The 22,373-nt window shown below is 38.7% G+C and overlaps 1 long non-coding RNA gene across 1 annotated transcript in view; it reads left to right on the forward strand.

Annotated features, from left to right (window-relative positions):
- Positions 1-22,373, forward strand: part of LOC134552509 (uncharacterized) — a 34,166-nt gene that overhangs the window by 7,476 nt on the left and 4,317 nt on the right. Inside the window, exon 2 of the long non-coding RNA XR_010080881.1 lies at positions 9,735-9,850. This is a non-coding gene — a long non-coding RNA (uncharacterized LOC134552509). The remainder of the gene's footprint in view (positions 1-9,734; positions 9,851-22,373) is intronic.

Raw genomic sequence — 22,373 nt, forward strand, 5'->3', positions numbered from 1 at the left:
CACTGGTTTTGCATAAGGGTCTGTACATGGAATATTGTTATATAGTTGAGGCTTAGAAATGTTTTATGTATTGAATGTGAATAAACGTGATCTTCTGAATTTGGTATTACTTCCCCTGGTAGGGGGTCAGCTTCTAGTTCAGGTTTTGCAGTGAAGAAGTTGTCACTAAAATAACTGTGGTGACTCATACAACTGTGACTACCCTCCCAGTAACACAGTTTATGACTAAACCTCAACTGAAGATGAAAGCCAGAGTGAAATAAAATAAGCATAGCAAAGAATAGCAAAGGAAATGTCCAGCTTCTTCAAAATTTTCAGACTGGTACAGGAAGATACAAACATTCAGAACAGGCTGACAGGTGCCAGAATGGCCAGAGAGAAAGCCATGGCAGGGCACTACCACTTTGGCTGTGGCTATGTCTGCATCCATTATTGTTTCCATAGCTTCTTCCTTTAGCACAGCAAACTGCCCAAATTTCTGTGACTCATCCTGGAGGTCAGAATGCTGCATATTGTAAAGTGATGCCATTTAGTGCTCTGCTGTATGACCCTCTGGGCACGTATTACACAGCTATGTGAAGCTGGGATATTCTTGTAAAGCTTCTGTGGGGGCTGTGCAGCTTCTGTGCTGAGTGAGCACTTAGGGTGGCGAATGTTTTCCCAGTTTTTAATAAGGGATAGAAGGATGTAGGTAAATACAGACCAGTCAGTCACTGTCATTGGTCACAGCCAGCATGGGTTCATGAGGGGAAAGTCCTGCTTATCACAAACTTATTTTCCTTTTATGGCGTCACTACTCACCTACTCAATCAAGGGACGCTAACTGATATAATCTTTAAGGATGTCAAGTTTTTTGATACTGTCTCTCACAGGATCTTCTGGAGAAAATGTCTGGCTCACAGCTGGATAAACACATCATGGGATGGGTGAGCAGCTGGCTCACGGCTCGGGCACAAAGGTTTGCAGTGACTGGGGTGACATTGGACTGGGGACCTGTCACTGGTGGGGTTCCACAGGGCTCCATCCTCAGCCCTGTGCTCCTCATCAGCTCCATAAATGACTTGGACACAGGACGTGCATCTGGACTAAGGAAGTTTGCCAATGGTACAAAACTGGAGCAGATGACTCCTACAAAGGCAGAAAGGCCCTTCTGAGAGACTTCCACAAATCTGAGAACTGAGAAGCAGGGGCCAGATTCTGCACCTGGGATGGGGCAGCCCTGGATATACAGACAGTCTGGGGAATGAGAGGCTGGAAAGCTGCTGCAGAAAGTGACTGGGAGTTTCTGGTTGCTGGCAAGTTGAATATGAGTCAACAGTGCCCTGGCAGCCAGGAGGGCTGGGGTGCAGCAGGGGCCTCTGTGTCCTGTGGAGCACCAGGCACAGCATGGCCAGACAGCTGAGGGAGGGGATTGTCCCCTCTGCTCTGCCCTGGGGTTGATTCACCTCAAGTCCTGTGTGCAGCTCTGTGTGCCACAAGGTAAGAATGATATAAAGCTATTAGAGAATGACCAAAGGAGGGCTACTAAGATGATGAAGGGTCTGGAGTGGAATTTTTATAAGGAGAGTCTGAGGCCACTTGGCTTTTTCAGCCTGGAAGAGACTGGGAGGAGACCTCATGACAATCTACAACTTCCCTGTGAAGAGAAGCAAAGAGCAGACACTGATCTCCTCTATCTGGTGGCCAATGAGAGGATGCAAGGGAATGGCCTGAAGTTGTGTCAGGGGAGGTTTAGGTTGGATATTAGGAAAAGATTCCTCACCCAGAGGGTGCCTGGGCACTGGAACAGGCTTCCCAAGAAAGTGGTCACAGCACCAAGCCTGACAGAGTTAAAGAAGCATTTGTACAAGACACACAATGTGATCTGGGGACTTTTTCCAGGAATTAGACTCAATTATGCTTGTTACCTTCCAGTGAACACCTTCCAGCTATTCTCTGATATTCTATTATTCTATGATTTAATTGCTACTATTTCTCCCCGTTTTCAAGAGTATATGTTTAAAAAATCAATAACTTATTTGCTTTGTAATTCTGAAGAAAATAATTGTCAGAAGTATAAAAGTTCTGTAAAATGTTGGTCATATGTCAGCTCCTTGTCCATATGTGTACATGTAGCAAATATTGACCTCAAGAGAACAGAACTCAGCAATCATCCATAAATAAATTGATCTGACAGCAAGTTCACATAGTGCTGCAGGCAACATCTTGAAACAGGTTTGCCTGTAGTGAAATTTGAAAGTTTGGAAGAACGCAGTGTGAAAACAACACCTACAGTTTCATTGGGTTGGAAATGTCAGCATATCACAGATAAGACAAAACTTGGTATTTTCTGTGTTGGGCATGAAGGAGAGTTAAAGATGGAATAGCATGCAGGTGCTGAAGTGTGGTATGAATCTTTCTTCACATTTCTAGAGAAAGGTCATTCAAGTGCAAACACAGTGTCATCCTTATGGGAAATTATTTTTGTTGAAATGAAAATCTAAATTTATATTAAATAAAATACAAACTTGGGATGAGCTTTAGTGTAAGACAGTAAGCACTAATCAATTGTTAGTTCTATTTTGCAAACCTAAATTTATATTAAAGAATGGTTGAACTTATAAACAAGTTTGTGCATCAAGATAAAAATCTCTGACTGTATGTCTGTGGGGCAGAAATTCATCCTTGCAATAAAAAGAGCTTCACTGACACTTAGGAAATGTGTTTCAGTCCTGATCCTGCCTCAGACTTCCTGTATTATCTTTGAAAACTTAGTTTTTGTTTTTAACTGTAAAACTGGGATGAGACAATTTCCTCTAAAAAATTCTTCAGTTTATAAACATTCTCAATGAAGGACACTTCCATGTGTGTGTCCTGCATTGACCTTGAGTAAATGAAGGTCCTAAGACATGCTGTAACAAAAATAAAAACTATGCAAGTGCAGAAGGTGCCATTTGGTACAGAAAGTGCTGTTTTGACAAAATTAACAATTCTTTGGAGCTTGGCTAAGATGTTCATGACATTTACACATGGGATGTTTCCCATTTGGAGAATAAGGTTTCCAAAGAAAGTTCTCTTAACATATTTAGCATACATACAGTTTAAAAATGAAATATTTAAAATTTACATTTTAGGAGAAATTATATATGTATATTTTTCTTCTGAATCAAGAACAAAAAGACTGAAATGTCAATATATAAATGAAGTGGAGAAAAGTAGCATTTACAAGATGAAAATACTCATCTAAATTTTATTGGATTTTTTTTTTAACTAAGGATTATTCAGTTAAGGTTTCCTTTCCTCTGTAGAGAGTTAATTCTAAAGTGTATTCAATATCTTGGATTCATTATCTTTTTTTTTTGCTTTTACACTAGTGTTGATGCTTTTTCAATAATTCTCAGCTTTTTCATAATTTTCAGCTTACTTATGTGTGCATGCTCTGTAGTAACCACTTGAAAATGTAGAGGTTTTTATGAAAACAAAAGGAAACACGTCTGAATAGAGATTCTTATTGCAGAATTATCTTTACAATGCAGAGTCCTGCTTGCTCTTACAGTGCATTTTCACTGTGATTTATGAACAGTGTATGCACAGCAGTTGCTGTTGAAGTAGTATGAAGGAAAATTAAGTTTGTAAGGATATCCGCTGTGGTAAAACGTTAGTGAATCGGGGGTAATTCAAAGATAATATCATGTCCTGTTTTCTTTTTATTACCTTCTGCAAGCTCATCTTCAAGATGATTCTTTTATCTGTGGTAATGCCTATTTGGTTTGCTTTGCTTACTTCTACAGGAAGAGTTTTGAGACACTCAGCTTTAAACTGGCACTGATATTTTATTTATTTTGCTGTGCTTTTGGAATTTAAAATTTAAAAATGCAAGGATTGAAAAAACAGCAACATCATGCATATCATTCTGAACATTAACAGTCCTAAATCTGGAAAATTCAGAGATGGGAGGAATGTGTTTTTTAATACAGTCTTCAGTGTGGCAAATAAGTTTTCAAAGGACAATATTTTTCCAAAAGATTTTTCTTTTGGGATAAATCATCACTGGCAATGAACAAGGACCTGGAAAAAGTCATATTCCTGAGCAATATTTCAGAGTGCTTTGGAAACATTACAAATAATAGCTTTTGCCAAGAAAAGAAGGAAGCACAGGAAGCTATGACAAAAATTGTTGCAGAAAAATAACAGAAAAATCATAAATCCTCATGTTAGCTTATACCCAGAAAAACAGAAAAGCATTTGCCTCTTCTGGGTTATTTTTGTTCTTGCTTTTAAAACCAATATTTGTATTCAAAAATGTCCAAAAGGACCTGTTAAATTTTCACTCATGTTTCTGTAAAAGGCATAGTTTTATTCCACCTCCCACAAATGTCTTTTAGTCTTTAGTCTTTAGGTCGCAGGTACATAGGATCTTAATATACTTAAAGTACTTAGAATAGAAATAATGAAACTCTTTTCTAATTTGAGGCAATGAGGTTTATGGAATTTTATTTGTTTGCCTTTGTTTCTGATGAACTAAAGGAAAGTCAAGGGTGATGCTTGCATTTAAATGTGAAAGTGGCAGCAATCATAACACTGATTTCCTGTAGAAGAAAACCCCGTAGCTTAAATATCATTCCTGTGACAGGTCTGTCACCTGCAATTACCTGTCTTCCTCTTCTAGAATAATGACAATCAGAACATTCCTTAAGAAACTTATCAGTAAGGGGCTAAAGTTGTAGGTATTCAGTAGAAATTCAATACAGAGAGAAACTCCAATAATTCAGGCTTCTTTTAAAGGAAAAAAAAAATAAGTCAAATAAGTAAGTGGACCTTGTATTTTGGTAGCTTGAAAACCAAAGTCTTTGCATAAAGAGATGGCTAATTTATAATTCTGAAGTGAAATTCCTCATTAATAAGCTGGATGAAAATGGTACCTGAATAGACAGAATTTTCATCTAATATTATACTGATACAAATGTTAACAAGGAAAAGTGTTTTCCATACTCTGCTGTGAAAATGTCCTCTAAACTATAAAACATTGATATCAGTGCTCACCTGGTACTCAAGAAAGTACCCTGTTTGATACAATGCAATTACTCATGTGAATAATATTAAATCATGAAATCTTCAAATGGTCTGGCTTGGAAAGGGACCTTAATGCTCATGGAACTCCTTTAATTCCAACTCCCTACTTCTGGCAGAGGCACATTTCACTAGACCAGGTTGTTACACCCCGTGTACAACAGACACTTCCAGAGGTGTCATCCAACTCTGGGCAACCTCATGTAGGAAAGGTTGTGCTCACCTGGACAAAGTGGGGAAATGGCAGAGAGCAAGATCTTCTCATACATCCCAATTCTATGGAGCAAAGCATTAACACCAAGATTTTCCCAGCATTCATAGAAAATCATAAATGTGAAAATTAAATTACACTGGGACAACAGTAACTTCTTTATTTATTTCAGAGGAGACAGATCTTTGCCACAGGACTTTTCTGATACATTTTAGCCCCAAAAGGATCCATTTTCTGTGTGTTGGTTGTTTTGGGGTTTTGTTTGTTTGTTTGTTTGTTTGTTTTGGGGTTTTTTTGAGATGTTTATGTGTCTCTCCAATAAACCAAAATGGTTGTGAATGAAAATGTCCTATTACTTGGCTGCTGTTGTAGAAATATTCTCTCTTCTTTATACTACTCATAGAAGTGTTTTTCTTCTATGTAGTGGTATTTCCTTCAAACAGTACTTTATGTTACACTGCTTTTTCTTTAACAGGATGGATTTCCTGCCACAGTTTCCTTTTTAACCTCTAAAACCTATGTCAGCAAATATGAAAGAAAGAGAGAAAAAAAAAAATACATGGCCTCATGAGAAATAGACGAATAAGGATTATTGAAATACTGTTGAGAAAGGGGTATTTCTGCCTTTATCTTTCCTCTACCTGTCAGTTTATGAGCCCTGAAGGACTCACTGGCAGTGGCATGTCAGAGAAAATGCAATTGCCCTTTCAGGAGTGAATCAGAGACAAAAGTAGCACTAGAAATGCAATTTTAGTAGGTAGTCTCTAAGCATATATTAGCTGCTATTGCTCAAAAATCTCCTTGTGATGCTTGCAAACCCTCAGTCAAACCAGATGCAAGTAAATTAGACTTCTTCCAGATAACCTTTTATATTGCTCTACCTTTTCTGTCCTTCCTCACATGGATTTGCACTCCCTCCTTGCCTCACTGACTGCAGCCTCACCAGTGGTTTGAAAACAGAATTTCTTCTCCCCCCTCTCAAAGGAGGTGAGCTGCAGGACAACACTGTGTGTAAGAGAAGGAGAATGTGGAAGTTAAGCCATCTAAGCCATTTGCTGTGTTTGCTCACTAACTAATAATAGAGTTTTCAGGCTTTGCCTTGCCAAATGTCACAAGACAAGGAATATGGAGAAAAAAGAATTGGGAAGAAGGGGGCTTAAAAATATCACTTAAAGAAATATGTGCTGGTTTCCTTTTATTTCTCTCACTGCCTGGCCCTCCTGCACGTTGCAAATATCAGGATCAGATTTAAAAGCATTTTGGACAGAAAGGCACAGAAAAAAGGAATTTATTTTCTTTCCTATACAACACAAATTAGGATTTCTAGAGATTTTTCTGAGATTATGAGATTATATTTTAAAATATAGAATGTTCTTCTAACAGCACTAAGAATAATGATATTGCAGCCGAATTCCATTAATTTAAGATTCTGGTGGGGGTTTTTTTTGTTTGTTTGTTGTTTTAGGTTTGTTTTTGGTGTTGGTTTTTTTTTCCCTTTTTTTTTCCTCCCTTTTTTTTTCCTTTAAAATATTCTAATAAGAAGACATCTTTATGAGTCATTATTTTCTTCTGGTCAGTGGTACAGAACAACATGCTTCTGTGGCAGATGTAGTGGATGACTTTACATTCACCTTTTCAACATGTTCTAGTTTTTTTTGCTTTTTTACAGTGTTTTCTTTCTTAAGACAGCTTGTGTACAAATAGGTTTCCAACAGATCTACCCCTTTCCCCTGATCAGGGTTGGGGAAGGAAGCGAGGCAGGGAACCCTTTTGGGCTCCTCTCTAGTGAATTGCTGAACAAAGGTGCATATTCTGCAGTTAAGCACAAGACATAAATCACAAACCATAATCCCACATAAGTATATTTGACATTAGTAAAATAAGACATCATCAAGCATATGTGTTCTGGCCCACTCATGGGACTGAATATATAAACTTTTATCTCATAGGTTACTCAATATGGGGTAAAATCAAGGTCCTTCTGGTGCTGATGTCAGTCTGCTGACTCAAGAGGTGGTACACCAGCTTGCAGCAGTAGAATAAATGCTGGTTTTATTTCACTGCTGGAAATTGGTCAGTTTTCTAGAGATTGTGTCCTGAAACCGCAAAAATTTGTGTTTGTGAGTAGTCGTGGTACTGTGAGCAGGGCTGTTGGAAGTCATGAGGCAGTTTGCTGTCAGTGAGTTTCCTTAGACTTGCAGGTTTAGGATAACAGTATTTTTTGTAAGATCACATGATCCATGGTTTTCAATGTTTACTTACAACATTTCTATTCCAGCTGAGAGTGAAAACTCTTCATCTATTCCTTTTCTCCGTCTCTCTGTTCTTGAGAAACAATATCTGTATCTCTTCACAGCTGTAACACATCCTCAGTGCTGCTGAGGGGAACTCTGGCCCTGAATAATTGCAATTTTCATGCTGCTGTCACTTTCCTGTCCCTGGCACTGAGAGGCTTACAGTGTTTTGACAACTTTCCTGTGTTTTTGCCAGCTTGAAGTTTCCTTGTCTGTCACTTGCATGATGCATTTTAATTCCAGAATTTGTAACTGCTAATGCATCATTACAGTCAAGACTGAAGCATTGAAAAAAACAGATTTACTAGAACTGGGAAAGAGTTTGGAACATAGAACTGATTTATTTACTGTATGTGTTCTGGTCCTTCCATCTTAAAAAGATTCAGATAAAGCAAAGAAAAGTATCAAAGTATGAAAAACTTCCCTACAATTGTAGGAAACTTTCTAATTTAAAGAAAAAAACTCACTGTACATGATAAAGGTCAGTAACACATTAATAGTGTAAAGAAGTAGTTGTTTTGTGCCACAGTCAGGAACAAGAAGGTTTAGTGAAATAATAAATGCAGCACTTAAAAGGCTTGAAGCACTTTTTTCCCACTATATATAATTTAAATGATGACTCTCAATTTGAGAGGAGGTCAAAATTATAAATTGGTTCAAAAAGGTATTAGGCAAATTCATGAATAACAGCAGGATGAAATACAGTGGCCCAGAGGTAACCTCCAGCTTGAGAGGTCTCAAAACTACTGATTACTGTCATCTATCAAGAAAAGGGTCGTAATTATATGTACTTTATTCTTTCACAAGCACCAGCATCTTTTACTGTAAGAAAAAGTCTGATCTGGGACAAGAAGTATGCCCATTTTTTTTTGCTTAAGATTGAAAGCTGGTGTCCATGAGTTTTTAAATAACATAGAAGAAGTGAGAATTCAAATATAAATGCATTAATATCAAGGAGTATGAAGAATTATACACAATGTTAAAAAGACATGTAAGTAGTAACAATTGATTGAAAGGAAAATTCAGCCTGTGTGAAATTCTGAACAAAAAAATGTCCTGAGATTGGGAACAGTATCTTCCTAGAGCTACTAGAAATAAAAAACACTTGAAAATGTACTCACTGTGAGAGAGAGTTCTGAACTGACATCCAGATGGCATAAGTTAAATGCCACAAAAAATGAGTTTATTTCAGTGGATTCTGGTTTTATCATGACACACACAATTGGCCTGTAGCTCTATGGATCAAGTGTGTTCTGAATTGCATTGAATGTAACTTCATAAAATGCATGACAGATTTCCTTACATAAAATAAATCTGTTTTGTAATGGTGCAAACTTGAAGTATGTTAACATCAGGGATTTTTTCTTGGATTACTGAGAACAGATCTGGACCCAACAATTCAAGTTTGAAAGATGTCTCCAGGAAAAGTTTCATCCTGTTTTAGAACTTTCAGGATGGTGAATAAACAGTATTTACTTTAAAGTCAGAAGTCTTAAAAAGTTATGCAAAACTTTTAATGACTAGCAGCATTACCATAAAGATGAATATCATCAGAAATATTGTGCTTAAACATTGTCTTGGGCAATGCCATTGTCCCCAGAAAGAAAAATCGCTGTGAGGCTGAAAAGCAAATCAATCAGGCAGAGAAGACCATGAGGAGATGGGTCAGAAGGAGAGAGACAGGTATTATCCAGACTTGTAAGGTGCAGATGGACTCATCTTTGTTTTGCCACGTGTGGCAAATGCAGATATTTATATAACCAAAAGCTCTTTCTCTAAGTTCTATCAATGTGGTTAAGAAGCTAAAAACAATTTATGCACATTCCAGCCATTCATGACTGATTCAAATACCTGCAGGTTGACTTTAGCTCTAATTGCATGTTTGGGATTGAAATTTTCTTCTTTCATTGCACAGTCTGTTTTCAACAAGGTGGATATTTATGGGAATGTGAATGAGTGGTGATTTAGAGGTTAAATTAGAGAATATTTGAAATGTTATCACATGAATTTCTGATCTGTTTGTTCAATTCCTCTTTCTTGAGATACTTTTAAAGTGTACAAAGGAGGTAATGTAAAATTTCTACTGTCTTCTAATAACTGGGTCACTTCTATAGAACACATTTGAAGGTCTTTCCACTAGTATCACATCAAATATAAGAATATATTATTTTTATAAAAAGGTGGAGTTTGCTGATGACTCAAAATGAGTGGTGAGGTGAACACATCAGAAGGAGGAGACATCTTACAGAGGATTGAGAGACCTGGACACGCTGGAAGGCTGTGCTCACACTCCCAGGTACAGAGATGAAGGTACAGACTCAGTTCAATAAGGCAAAATTCAAAGACCTGCACCTACATAACCAAAGAGAACAGCACAGATCAGGATTTGTGTGGCTGAAAGGGACATGGGGTCCTGGTGACAACAAGCCAGAGGATTCAGCAGTGCACCAATGTAACAAGGAAAGCAAATCAGGTCCTGGGCTTCATCCACAGGGGCATTACTGTCAGACCTAGAGAAATTGTCATCCTACTCCATTCAGCCCTTGTCAGGCTGAGACGAGACCTCGTGATTGTCTACAGCTTTCTCATGAGGGGAAGTGGAGTGTGACAGGCACGGATGTCTTTGTGGTGACCAGGGACAGGAGCCAAAGGAATGGTAGGGGGCTGTGTCAGGGGAAGTTTAGGATATAAGAGAAAGGTTTTTCAGCCAGAGCATGGTTGGGCACTGGGACAGGCTCCCCAGGGTAGTGGTCACAGCACCAAGCCTGACAGAGCCTAAGCCCCTTTCAGACAATGCTCTCAGGCACATGGTGTGACTCTTGGGGATGGTGCTGTGCACGGCCAGGGGCTGGACCTGATGATCCTTGTGGGACCCTGCCAACTCAGGATATTCTATGGTTCCATCATTCTAACAATGTCCCCACGATCTGAGGAAGATGCAGAGAGATGGAAGAGAATCCAAAGAAGGGCCATGGAGATGATCAAATGGCTGCAGAATGGATGCTTTAACAAATATGGTGTGCTAAAGTATTCTCAATTTATCTTTTGCAATGTAGTCAAGTACTAAAAAAGTTAAATTTCTTGGTGGATTGAAGTTGGAAAAGGGTGTTTTTACATGTGAGTGTTACATTTTGATCTACTTTTCTCCCCAATTTCTACTCCATTTCCAACTAATGAGTTTTAAATATGTCATTTGCCAGGCAGCAATAATAAATTATCTTCCAGAACATGGGGCTGCTAATCATGATTTTCTTAAACTGATCACATTATGTCACTGCACCTATCCAGCAGTATACAGTGTTCATCTGAGCAACCCAGCTGACATAATGAAATATCATTATTCTTTTCAATTGTTCATTTAAAATGTAATTGTATTTTTAAATTACTGTGCAATTTAATAAAATCATGGATTGTAATTGCTTTCTTTCAAGCTGTATATGTTATAGAATATTATAATTTTCTAAACTTCTGTGCATTCTTCTGTCTTCAAACTTACAGTCAGCATGATTTGAATTGATATCTATTTATTGCTCATTCTGAGTCATCTTGCTAATTTATCTATAGCCCGTAGTCTTCAAATTTATCATAGTTTCTGAAGAAGCCCTGGTTGAAGTCCTGTGGACCTTAATATTGCTTAATATCCTCAGCTTCCTAAGTCTTCACAGACTGGATAGAGATGCTTTCTTGATTGTGACTAACAGTGTTTCCCAAAAGACAATGCAGAACTGCACCACAAATGGAGAACACAGAATAAATGGAAGAGTCACAAGCATTCCCTGGCTCATAATATTCTATGGATGAGAAATAGATTGCTTAGTGTATTGGGTTTGGTAGTAGGAGGAATAGAGGACTGGCACCTCTGAGAAGCTGCCAGAAGCTCCCCTGTGCCCAACAGAGCCAATGCCAGCTGACTCTAAGCTGGACCCACCGCTGCCCAAGGCTGAGTTCATCAGCAGCAGTGGTAGCACTTTGGGGATAAGACAGTTAAGAAGGTGGAAAAAAAATATTGTGCAGAAGTAATTGTAGCCAGAAAAGAAAGGAGCGAGAATATGTGAGAAAAACAGCCCTGCAGGCCCCAAAATCACTGAAGAGTGTGAGGAGGAAGGGCTCCAGGCAAGGGATCAGAGACACCCCTGCAGCCCATGGTGAAGTCTGTCCCTCTGCAGTCCATGGAGATCCATAGTGGAGCAGAGAACCCCTGCAGCCCATGGAAGACCCCACACCAGAGCAGGCTGGGGCCTGATGGAGGCTGTGGAAAGCCCACGTGGGAGCAGCCTCCTGGCAGGACCTGTGAGTCCTTGGAGAGAGGAGCCCATGATGGAGAATGTTTGCTGGCAGAGATACCTTAGGAAGGTTGACCTGAAACCAAGACTGGTCAGAGCTGGAGAATAAAGTAGGCATTTATTGAAAGGCCTCTAGGATCCACCTTGGGCAGGACAAGAGCCTGACCAGAGCTACACCCAGGGTTGTAGAAAGGTCACAAAATGTCTGAGCAGTCATGAGGTCTTACATTTTAATAGTTTTGGTCCATTTGCATATTGGGGTTTTATTGTCCCAGCCTGTGATGTCCCATCCTTCTTGTTCCTCCCTTCAGTCCACCATTGTTTACGTTTTTGGGCTTGAAAGTTGCCCTTGGTCTTCAGCAGGAAAAGGATTTGTTTTCTCTGCCTACTCTGTGGAGATTACTGGTACTTAATAGGAGGCTCAGAGCTACACCTCTTATCAGCACAGAATCTGAAAAATGTGAAAGACTTGTGACTTCATGTGGAACCCACACTAGAGCAGCCTGTTCCTGAAGACCTACATCCCACTGGAGGGACCCACAGGAGCAGTCCACGAAGCACTCCAGGGACCTGTGGCAAGCACTCACACTGGATAAGCTTGTGAAGAACTGTCTCTCATGGGAGGTACCACACAGCAGAGCAGGTGAAGGGTGTGAAGAGTTCTCCCCTGAGGAGGCAGCAGTGACAGAAATGACAGAATGTGATGAACTGACCACAACCCCTATTCCTCATCTCCCGGTGGCACTGAGCGGGAGGAGGTAATCAGTCAGGATAAAGTTAAACCCATGAAGGAGGGAAGGGTTAGGGGAAGGTGGTTTTAAAATCTGTTTTATTTCTAATTATCCTACTCTGATTTTGATAGGTAATAAATTAAACTCTTTTCTCAAGTGGAGTCAGTTTCGTCCATGACAGTAATCAGTGAGTAACCTCTTCCTGCCCTTAACTCATGAATCTTTTGCTGTATTTTCTCTGCCCTGTGCAGCTGAGAAAGGGAACAATGAGTGGCTTTGGTGAGCACCTGGTTTCCAGACCAGGTCAAACCACCACACTTAGTTTCTGGACTGTCCTTACTGAAGTGGATGGTAATTTTACCTATGGAACATTAAATAAACATCAGTTCTTGTTGATGTTTATCTGTGATGCTTGGTATAGTGAAATCTGTTCAGGTAAAGTCTATGGACCTTTACCAAATTACCCATGGACAGAAGCAGGGCTTCACACAGTGAAGAGGGATCAGCAGGAGATTGTCTGTATCAGATACTGGATTTTGCTCCCAATGTGTTTTTCCTAAAGTGGGCAACATCCCCCTGAATCCATAGTGATTCTTGCTTCAGAGTTTTTACAATAGAGGCATTGATCTTGCAGCTAAAGAACTGAACTGAGCATTTCACACTCAACAAACATAAATATTTATGCCTTGAAACGCAACTAGTCAAGAGCTAACATCCAGGAAGAGAAATTTTTGAAAGAACAAAATTTGTTTTGAAAGAACAAAATTTGGTTTGTTTTGTTTTCAAAATAACCTGAAGAATATCATCTTGGAAATATTTTTCATGGATTGAAGCAAAGCCAGATTCTTCTCTTCATAGCCTCATGTCCTGGCACTAGCACTAAATTCTTGAATACTCCAGATTTCCTGAATCATCCTGTCCTCTAGCAAAATTAGTCTATTTAATCTGTAGGAAGAAAGCTGTCCCCTTTTCTGTGAAATGGGGAAGAATCAGGACTGTGATTCTTTTCCACCAACTCAAGAGATGTCCATCTGGCATGACTTTTAAGATCCTCATCTCTGTAGTGCATAAGACCTTCATGAAGATCAATCAATTCCTCTTGATAATACCCCAGGTGTTTTATCATCTCTACTCAGGCCCTAGGAAAGTAATAAAGATCAGACAAATATGATTGATTATGCATTGAAACACATTTCTAGAGGACTGTGCTAATGATTTAACCAAGTTATTTCTCTTATCTCCCTGTGTTTTTCTCAGATTCTGATTTATTAAAAGAAAAAAGTGACCTTGTGATCTTTCTACAAACATCAAGCATTACATGCTTTCTGCAATCCTTTAAGGGAAAGTGAAAGAATGAGAGAACTGCAGAAATTATGTTTTTAAATTACATGCTTTTAAATTCCCTCTTTTTTACTATCTGACTTTAGGAGTTAGATCAAAATAAACTGCTAAAGGATAAACCAAAGAGGTAGGGAATTGACACAAGTCTAGAAAGACAGGAGGTCTCCCTGTGGGGAAGTATTCTCTATCTCCATCAAACTGGAAGTTTACTCTTCCCAGGTTTCAGAATGAGGCTAAATGGAGTCTCCAGGAAGGGGTGGGATGGGTTCTTAGTCATCAGAAATGCAGAGCAGTAGTGAAATGCTGTGGGCAAACAGGTGACATCCTCCCCCAGAAAGAGCTGGTAGTCATTAACTGATTTCAAATTTGGTCACAAAACTATGAGTCTGTGTTTTTTGTTCCATAAACACAACTTTTCAAATGCTTACAAGAAGAGATACCTAAATAAAACATTATTCTGAAAATACTTTTTTTATGCCTTTTGAATATGTGAAACACCAGATTCTGAATGGACCTTTCTAGGGACTTGAACAGTTATCTAATAGTTAATTGTCAATATGACAAAAGTCTGGGGTACAATAAGGAACTAATCCGATCTAGAGTTTGCCCACATATTTCAACTTACAGTCAAGTATGAAAATCCAGGCACCCTTTTTGTAAAGCTGAGTGTAGAGCTGTCAGCCTGATGTTTTCTGTCTCCGGCAGAAGGATAATTTTATGAAATAAATACTGGCACAATATGTATCACCAGATTCTAGAGTTGAAAGCTGACAAGATGCATCTGCCTAAAAGAGAGCCAATCTGTAGCCCTTTTACTGCATCCAACCCTTCTGCAGCTTGGATTTGGCTTCTCTGGGAGGATAATATCCCACAGGAAAGGTCTGAGGTGCAAACATTCTGAAGCTCCATGTGCAGACCATCCCACATCACAGGGAAAGGCTTCTATAGGAGTTCTTTCTGTCCTTGATAAGAGAAACACTGGGGTATTAGCACAGTTGGCCTCTTATCACTCTGCTTGGGAAGGCTGAAGGGTTGGCTTCTGCTGATGAAGCTTGATGCCCCTTACCCATACCACTATTTCATTGCATTTTCATCTAGGAACTTCAGTACTGACTCTAAAGCTGCTGTATGGTTGGCCTAAATAATAATAAATTCTGTCAGGAGAGTTAGGTGGTGTGTGCCACTGGCAAAGTGACAAGAGAGACCATGGTGTGAGCTTGAGGCCTCTGCAAAGGCAGGAAACTGATTAGGAGAGATGTGCCCAGACGTCATAGCAGGAAATTCATGACCTGAGCTGTGCAGAAAGATAAAAAAACCCCCACGTTTCTATCATCCCCTTGAAGTTAGTTTTTTTTAAATGTACAAGAACTTCTTGCCACAGCTTTGTGCTGTGAACTCATGTTGAGACAATTACCTACGATGACCTCTAAGTGCCTTTCTGAATTACTTATTTCAGAGACAGAAATTTGTACAACCTGCACTCTGGGTTCTTAGCTATCTTGTGTTACATTTGACCATACAAAATGTACTTATATTACTTTGCGATCATCGGCCAAGTGATTCAGGTCTCCCTGTAAGAGTAACAGCACTATTAAGTGTACTCTTTGATCCTATCTGTTACCATGTTAATAAAATTTTTGTAGCTTTAGCTCAGATAAAAATAGAGGACAAGAAAAAATTCCCTTTGGCCTTATGATTAAAAAACTCAATTCCTGACTACATTCTTGATATGATTGGTATTGTGATATTCATAGGGATCTCAAAAGTTTTGATTAATTTGGCTTTTAGCTCCAAGGTCTTGAGATCAAAAATCAGAATTGTCATAACTCTAAGACAATTCCAAATATATAGAAATGTAACTTGATTATATCCCTTAGACCTGAAATCCTGACATAAGAAAGGAATAGTTTATTTGAAAAGACCTACTTTCCATTAATTCATGCTGACTGATAGTGAACAGTTCCATTGCCTCTAAATTTAATTGGCATCTCAAATTTGTTATATATTTTTTTCCAGGAATTGTTATCTAAGTGCACTCGAATTCCCACAGCCCCTGCTTTTATTCAGTTTTTAATCATGGCACTCCTTCAATCCTTTTAAATTACTATAAGTTTCAAGTGTCTGTTAATTATGAAAAGTAATAGATATGTTCAGAAAGTTTCTCAGCAGCTTCCTCTCAGACAATTGGATCTTGTTTATTCTCTCCTGCTGTTTGATTGGCAAATCTTTCATTTTTCTGCAGATGTCTTTCATTTTTTTTCACTGTAAATTAATTTAAATGTTTTGTGCTGCCCTTCACAGCTGACAAGGGGTAGAATTTTCTTGCTTGTTGATAAGAAAGTTTATCAACCATTGCTATTCCTCTACATTTCTGACTATGGTTTCTTAATTTATTACTTCTTTAATCCTTGTTATCTAGTTTTCTCCTTACATGGACTTTAAACATAGATGATATTATATTACTGCTTCTGTATGTCTTTTTAAAACACTAGGGATAGATTAATTTTCTTTTTTTGGGCATAATTGCCTGCAAAAACCATTGCAGGTTGATACACTTGGGAGATATACCAGAAGACGAAATGGTGCATTTTGGTGAACCTGTGACAAACCTGATCCTATCCAGATATAGTCTAAATATTTTTTTATCAAGCACAAATATTTAATTTAATTTAATTAATTTCTATTGATTATGCAACCAAACAGCTATAAATTTCTTGTTTAACACATTCCACTTGTTTTAGCAGTCAATTAACTTGGCAGTGCTTTAAGAATGTCTTTTTTAAAGTCTTCTAAATATGTATTCTAGTGGTCAACGCTACATTCCTCATGCCTTATGTAAAGCTGGCATCTAGGTCTTACAGAAAATTTGTGAAATTTCTAATTCTAGAGTGACAGAATAAAAAAAAAAAAGAAAAAAAAAGAAAAAAAAAAAAAGAAAAAGAAAAAAGAACTAATTGTGTTTAGAATCTATAAGGAAAATTCTGTCCTAAGACTTTCAAACATGAAGGAATGTGTTTGGTAATATTTATTTATTTATAGGAAATAGCTTTGAAATAGCTTGACTCTATTGCCCTTTAAGATAGTGGATCTTAAATTCACTTAAAGCTTCATTCAATACTGAAAGACCAGTGCATTAATCAAATAGCAGGCTTGGAAAACACACATAAAATTTTTAACCATAAACCCTTGGTGCCAGTGGGTCGGAAGCACCCACTGTTAAGTGCTGCTGCATTTGGCATCACTGCTGAGGAGTCAACCTCCAGGTGCCACAAAATCTTATTAACTTTAAATATCCAAGTGCACTGTTTCTCAGCTGTAGTGCTGCCGCCCTTAAGATCATCACAGTGGATTTATTATGGGGTTAATTCTGCTAGTTTACAGAAGAGGTTTTTGTCATAGCAGACCATTTTTCTGTCTCTGTCTGACTTTTGCCTTCCTCAAACCCTTACCTTCAACCTTCATATATTCAGCGAAGGTATGAAAATGCAGGACTATCCCTATGTGTATGTGAAGCTGTGCTTTGTATTTTCTTTCAATTATGATGGCTTCAGGCCTGAAGCTTACTTATCATCTCTCGTCCATTTGTTGTTTCCTCTCTGTCTGTTTTTTTGCCAAGCAGACATCACGGCACCGTGGTCTTCCACCCGTATGGAAGCTTTTCCTGAGCATGGCAAACATAACCTTACAGAACCCTCTGCTCTCTCTAGGACACACATACCAGAGGCATCAACAGTGCATCAAACAAAAGCAGTGGGGCCCCTAGATGTCAATCACAATCTGAGATCCTTGCAATATCAAACCCACTGGTGCTGTGGGAGGCTTGACTGGAGCCCCAGAAGGAAGAGCAGCAGATGTGATAGGATGAAGGGCTGACTGGCCCTGCACAGGGGGCTACATCCCCACCTGGTGAGTGAGGCTTTGCCTGTGGCCACACACTCTTCCTCCAGGACAGGGAGCAGGCCAAGATTTTAGACTGCCATTTTGTGGGTGGTTGATTCTTTTTCTACCTCTCCATAGAGAAGTGAATTTCACAGCAAAATCCAGCTGTACTTCATGAGCTGCATGAGGTTGCATTTGTCTCCTTTATATGAAAAATAAAGGACTTGGTAAAAATTGAGGAACAGAGAAAGAGAAGACAGTTTAATACTTAATAACTAACTGAGTATGTGGAAGTTCTGTACTCAGTCCTTTGGAGATCTTTTGGTCCTTAACTTTACATATAAAGCTTACTTTGCATCCAAGTGACTTTACATATTGAAGTGAAGATCAATATCTGTGGATAACAGCAAAGTAAACTGCAGCCATACGGGTTCCTGTGTGGTGCCACTGGGATCATAAAGTCTCATTGTGCACCTTGGTTCTCAGCTAAGCTCCACCATTTCCCATCAGTCTTGAATTGGCTATCATCAGAATGCATGAGGTTGCTAAGGAGGCATTATTCTTGCTCTCAGTAGGGTAATAGGTTGTTTTACAATTAATATTTAATGGGAGTGAGTTTGGAATCTCCAGGAAGTCATTAATAGTTGATCTGCTTTAAGGGGGGTTATTTGGGTTCATCCCATCTGCAGTAATTATAATACACATTAGCGTGTGGGCAGCAACCACTCAGCATACTGGGTCTTGAACCCTGAGGGGAGCAAAATTCTGTCAGAATGAGGAACAGGTAATTCATATAAGATGGGAAAGTGCTTTCTAAGAATAAATATAGCGTATAAAATCATACCTAAAGCTATTAATCTTTGTGTTTAAACTTAAAAAAAATTGAGAAAAAAAATCCTTTATTTAGACATGCCTTTATTGTTTTGTTCTGAAGTACAAATAGGGTACAAATCTAAAGCCAAATTTGCTCACAGTGCAGATCATCAGACCTCAATGCAATTCCAAGAGCACTGGAGCAATATCACAAAAAAGCAATGAAAAATGAAAGCAAATGAAAAAAAATATAAAAACCTTAGGTTTAAGTTATCAGTAGAGAATGTCAGTGGGTAATTTTTTCATAAAAACACAAATACCTCATTTATCCAAAACCACATTTTTGATTGACTGCAGTTATTTGTGATGTTATGCCAAGTTTGGCAAATAGCTCCACCCCACCACGAATACTATTTCCTAAAAGGAAATAGATCATTTTGGCAGTTTATAAACTAGGTATTTAGATTTTTTGTTTTGAAACAATCATTCTAAAACTAAATATATATCTATATCTATATCTTCAAAAGTTTATAAATTTTTCTTTAGAAATTATTGAAGCTGAAATCTTGCAGTTAGGGTGGAATAATCAGCGTGGGGTTTGGGGTTTTTTGGGGTTTTCTTTGTTTTGTTTTGTTTTGTTTTGTTTTGTTTTGTTTTGTTTTTTAGACAGCTTATGGAGTTTTAGTTGCAATTTTTTCTAAGAATCTGAAAATTCAGGTATTCATAAAGCAAGTGTGGGATGACAAAACACTCTGAAGGACCAGCAAAAGTCTTCATTTCACCCTAGATACAGAAAAGCTTGAGATCTTACTGTTTACAATCCAGAGGATATTGGTATTTGTGGGAGTGAAACCATAACATTTGAAACTTTGAGTTTCTACATGGAAAGTCTTTCAGAGTGATTCGGAGTTATTTAGAGGATGTGAACATAAAGCTGACTGTTTATAAAAGGCCCCAAACCTTTCCTGTCCTTTGCAGTGTTCTTAGCAAGCTTGGCTGCTACTGGGAGCACATGGTGCCATTGAATTTATTGTTCCTTATTGATCCAGGTTGTCTTGGTTTACTGCAAGTTTGGGAGCAAACATTTGAACGGAGTGTTTTTAGAAAGCAAATTTAAGCGGTCTTTCTTTTTCTATTGGTTCAGTAAAGATTTTTTTTGAAGAAGAGTGGAAAAAAATGTTTATTTAACAAGCCATGTTCTCTAGCCCAAGTGTTGAATAGGCTATTTTTGAAATGAGTGCTACTGTCTGACTCAATTCTCTCAGGGATATCAAGCCTCAAAAGGACTTGCTTTTCAAGGTCCAAGATGGTGTTACGGGCTGTAGGGTGAGGTACAGGGTGGGTTTCTAACCACCCAATGGTGGCTTTTATTATTGTGAGGACCTAGTGCTTACCTTGGTGGGTTTGGGGCAATCACAATTACAATGTGATGTAATCAATTTTCCAGGCTTCCTCATATTTATACCTGGACCACCACCTGCCATACCATAGGGGCTCCACTCACTCAGCCTGCTTGATGGCAGCACACATCTCACAGCCATGGATAACCTAAATGTCCATGGTTAAATTTACTCTTCGGTTTTGTGTCACTTATCGGTGGCATCTCTGCCTTGATGACCTGAGGCATCATGAGCCCATTGAGCTAGGAACAACTGGGGAGGAGATTAAAGAGGGCCTTCTCCAAATCTCAGCAGCACAGATCAGAGGTTCTGGTACCAAACACAGATGTTCCCCTGACAGGGAGAGAAGGTACACCCCACGAGGTGAGCTGTAGTTCTTCCTGTGTGGTTATGGGGAAAATATGGAGATTCTACTTTAGAATCTTAGTGACTGGCCTGTAGTCACCCTAGGACATAGGTAGACTCTGAGTACTGACCTCTTTTCATGCTAGCTCTGATCCTCAGCAAGGATAGGGAAGGCACTCTGTGCTTCAGTCATCCTAAATTTTGTGTCAAAGTGATGTCCTTAATATTCTTGGCTTTTATAAATTTCAAGCTTGTTCTCCAAAGGAAATTAAAAGAATGAGACTCAAGGGGTAAGCTCCAAGGCTGGACCAACAGCTCTTAGAGCAGGGGACTGATCTCTGCTGGTCCCTTGTGGCTGGTTTCAGCTCTTGTTCCAACAGGATAGTGAAGAAAAGCTGGATTTCAGTAAAGAAATAAAGCCTTTAATCATCAAAAGAAACCAGTATTAAAAAACCAGAAGGCTAATCCTTTCTTTCTATTAGAATAGATGTAGACTCATCAAAAAACATAGTTCAAACTTATACCCAGAAAGCCAAATTATAAATTAATCTGATGGCAGTGATGCAGATTAAGAATTGATGGGTTTTTCATGGCTTTTTAAAAAATCCTTTTAATATGTTTAGCCAGCTCTCAAGATCCCAGGATACTGCTTTCTTATTACTATATTAACTCTTGGTATATTGTTTTTGCAGCTTAAATTTCATTGTTACACCTTCACAACTTGGATCTGTGGAACTGGTCTCATATCACCACTAAGTTATGACAGCTTTGCTGTGTGCATTATTAATTAGCTTTGCCAGCATTTGTTGAGCTGCCTTTGTATATTGAAGATTGAAATAAGTGAAAATATACTACTATTGTTGCTGATAGAAATCGATCTTTGTGCTATGTAGTTTTTGAAGTCCTCCAGTTCTGAAGCTGTTTGTGTGCTCAAAGTGCACAAGAAACTGCAGGCTTTGGCTGAAGTTTCATCAGCATTACAAGAAAATCTGCTGACCTGTGCCAGTGTACAACACATGACAAGCTTTAGAAAATGTCAGGAACTACTGTGAACACATTTGATAAGAAATCAGTGAAACAAAAGAAATATTACTATAGATAGTGTTAGTTAGTGCTGTGGTGTTATATTTAATTCATGCTTTTAGATGATCTCACTGCACCTGGTAAATATATCAAAAATTAAGTCTCTAATTAAAAAAACTGGAATGTGATCCTGACTTCATTAAAACTGTGCATTTTCCTGTGTTTAGTCCTACCTGTAGATACTTGAAGTAAGGTTCTGATGCAGAGACAAACTTCCACATTTGTAGCCTCTTTCAGTGTGATCTTGTAGAGTTTCAACAAAGGAAGAAGTGAAAATTGAGATGGCATTGATTGATGTTACATGATCTCCAAAGCACCTTTCCCATAAATTTGTGAGATTTATTTCTATGGCAGAGTTGCTTCAGTGCTAAAGGCAGGAATCTAAGGATTATGCATCTACAAGGATTCTTTAACCACTGTGCTCCTGCTTCTTCACCTCTTGGATCTTGTTTTATGTATACGGAGAAATGTTTTTGAAGAGAAGTGTTTTGCTTCTATTCAAAGATGATAACCTTGGGATTGAACAGCTCCTCTGGGCTCCAGACAAAGGCAGGCAGCCCTGATTTCTTGTTTACTCTTCTCTAACTTGACATTAAGTCATAGATAGACTCAGCAACAACACCCATTTGACAGGTTTTGTGCCAAAAAATTACTGTTTCTGAGGATTCTGAGCCTGGATATGATTCCTCAGGAGAACTCCACAGAGCGTGTCCACAGCACTGCCATCTCTCCAGGCTTCTCTGATACCCTTTTCAGGGACAGGGCAGGAAGAATCAGGCTAAGCAGCTCTTCAGGCAAGCAATTTTCTTGGCTGCAATACTGTGATCTGGGCGTGCAGTAAACTTTCATCCAGGCCAGAGACAGAGGGAATTTGGTCCAGGAGTTCTGTAGCTGGTGAGCTCAAATTTCCCTTTTTGGTTTCTGTGAGACTTTGGGCACCTAAA

The sequence above is a fragment of the Prinia subflava genome, chromosome 7, assembly GCF_021018805.1.
Source record: "Prinia subflava isolate CZ2003 ecotype Zambia chromosome 7, Cam_Psub_1.2, whole genome shotgun sequence".
NCBI classification, from domain to species: domain Eukaryota; kingdom Metazoa; phylum Chordata; class Aves; order Passeriformes; family Cisticolidae; genus Prinia; species Prinia subflava.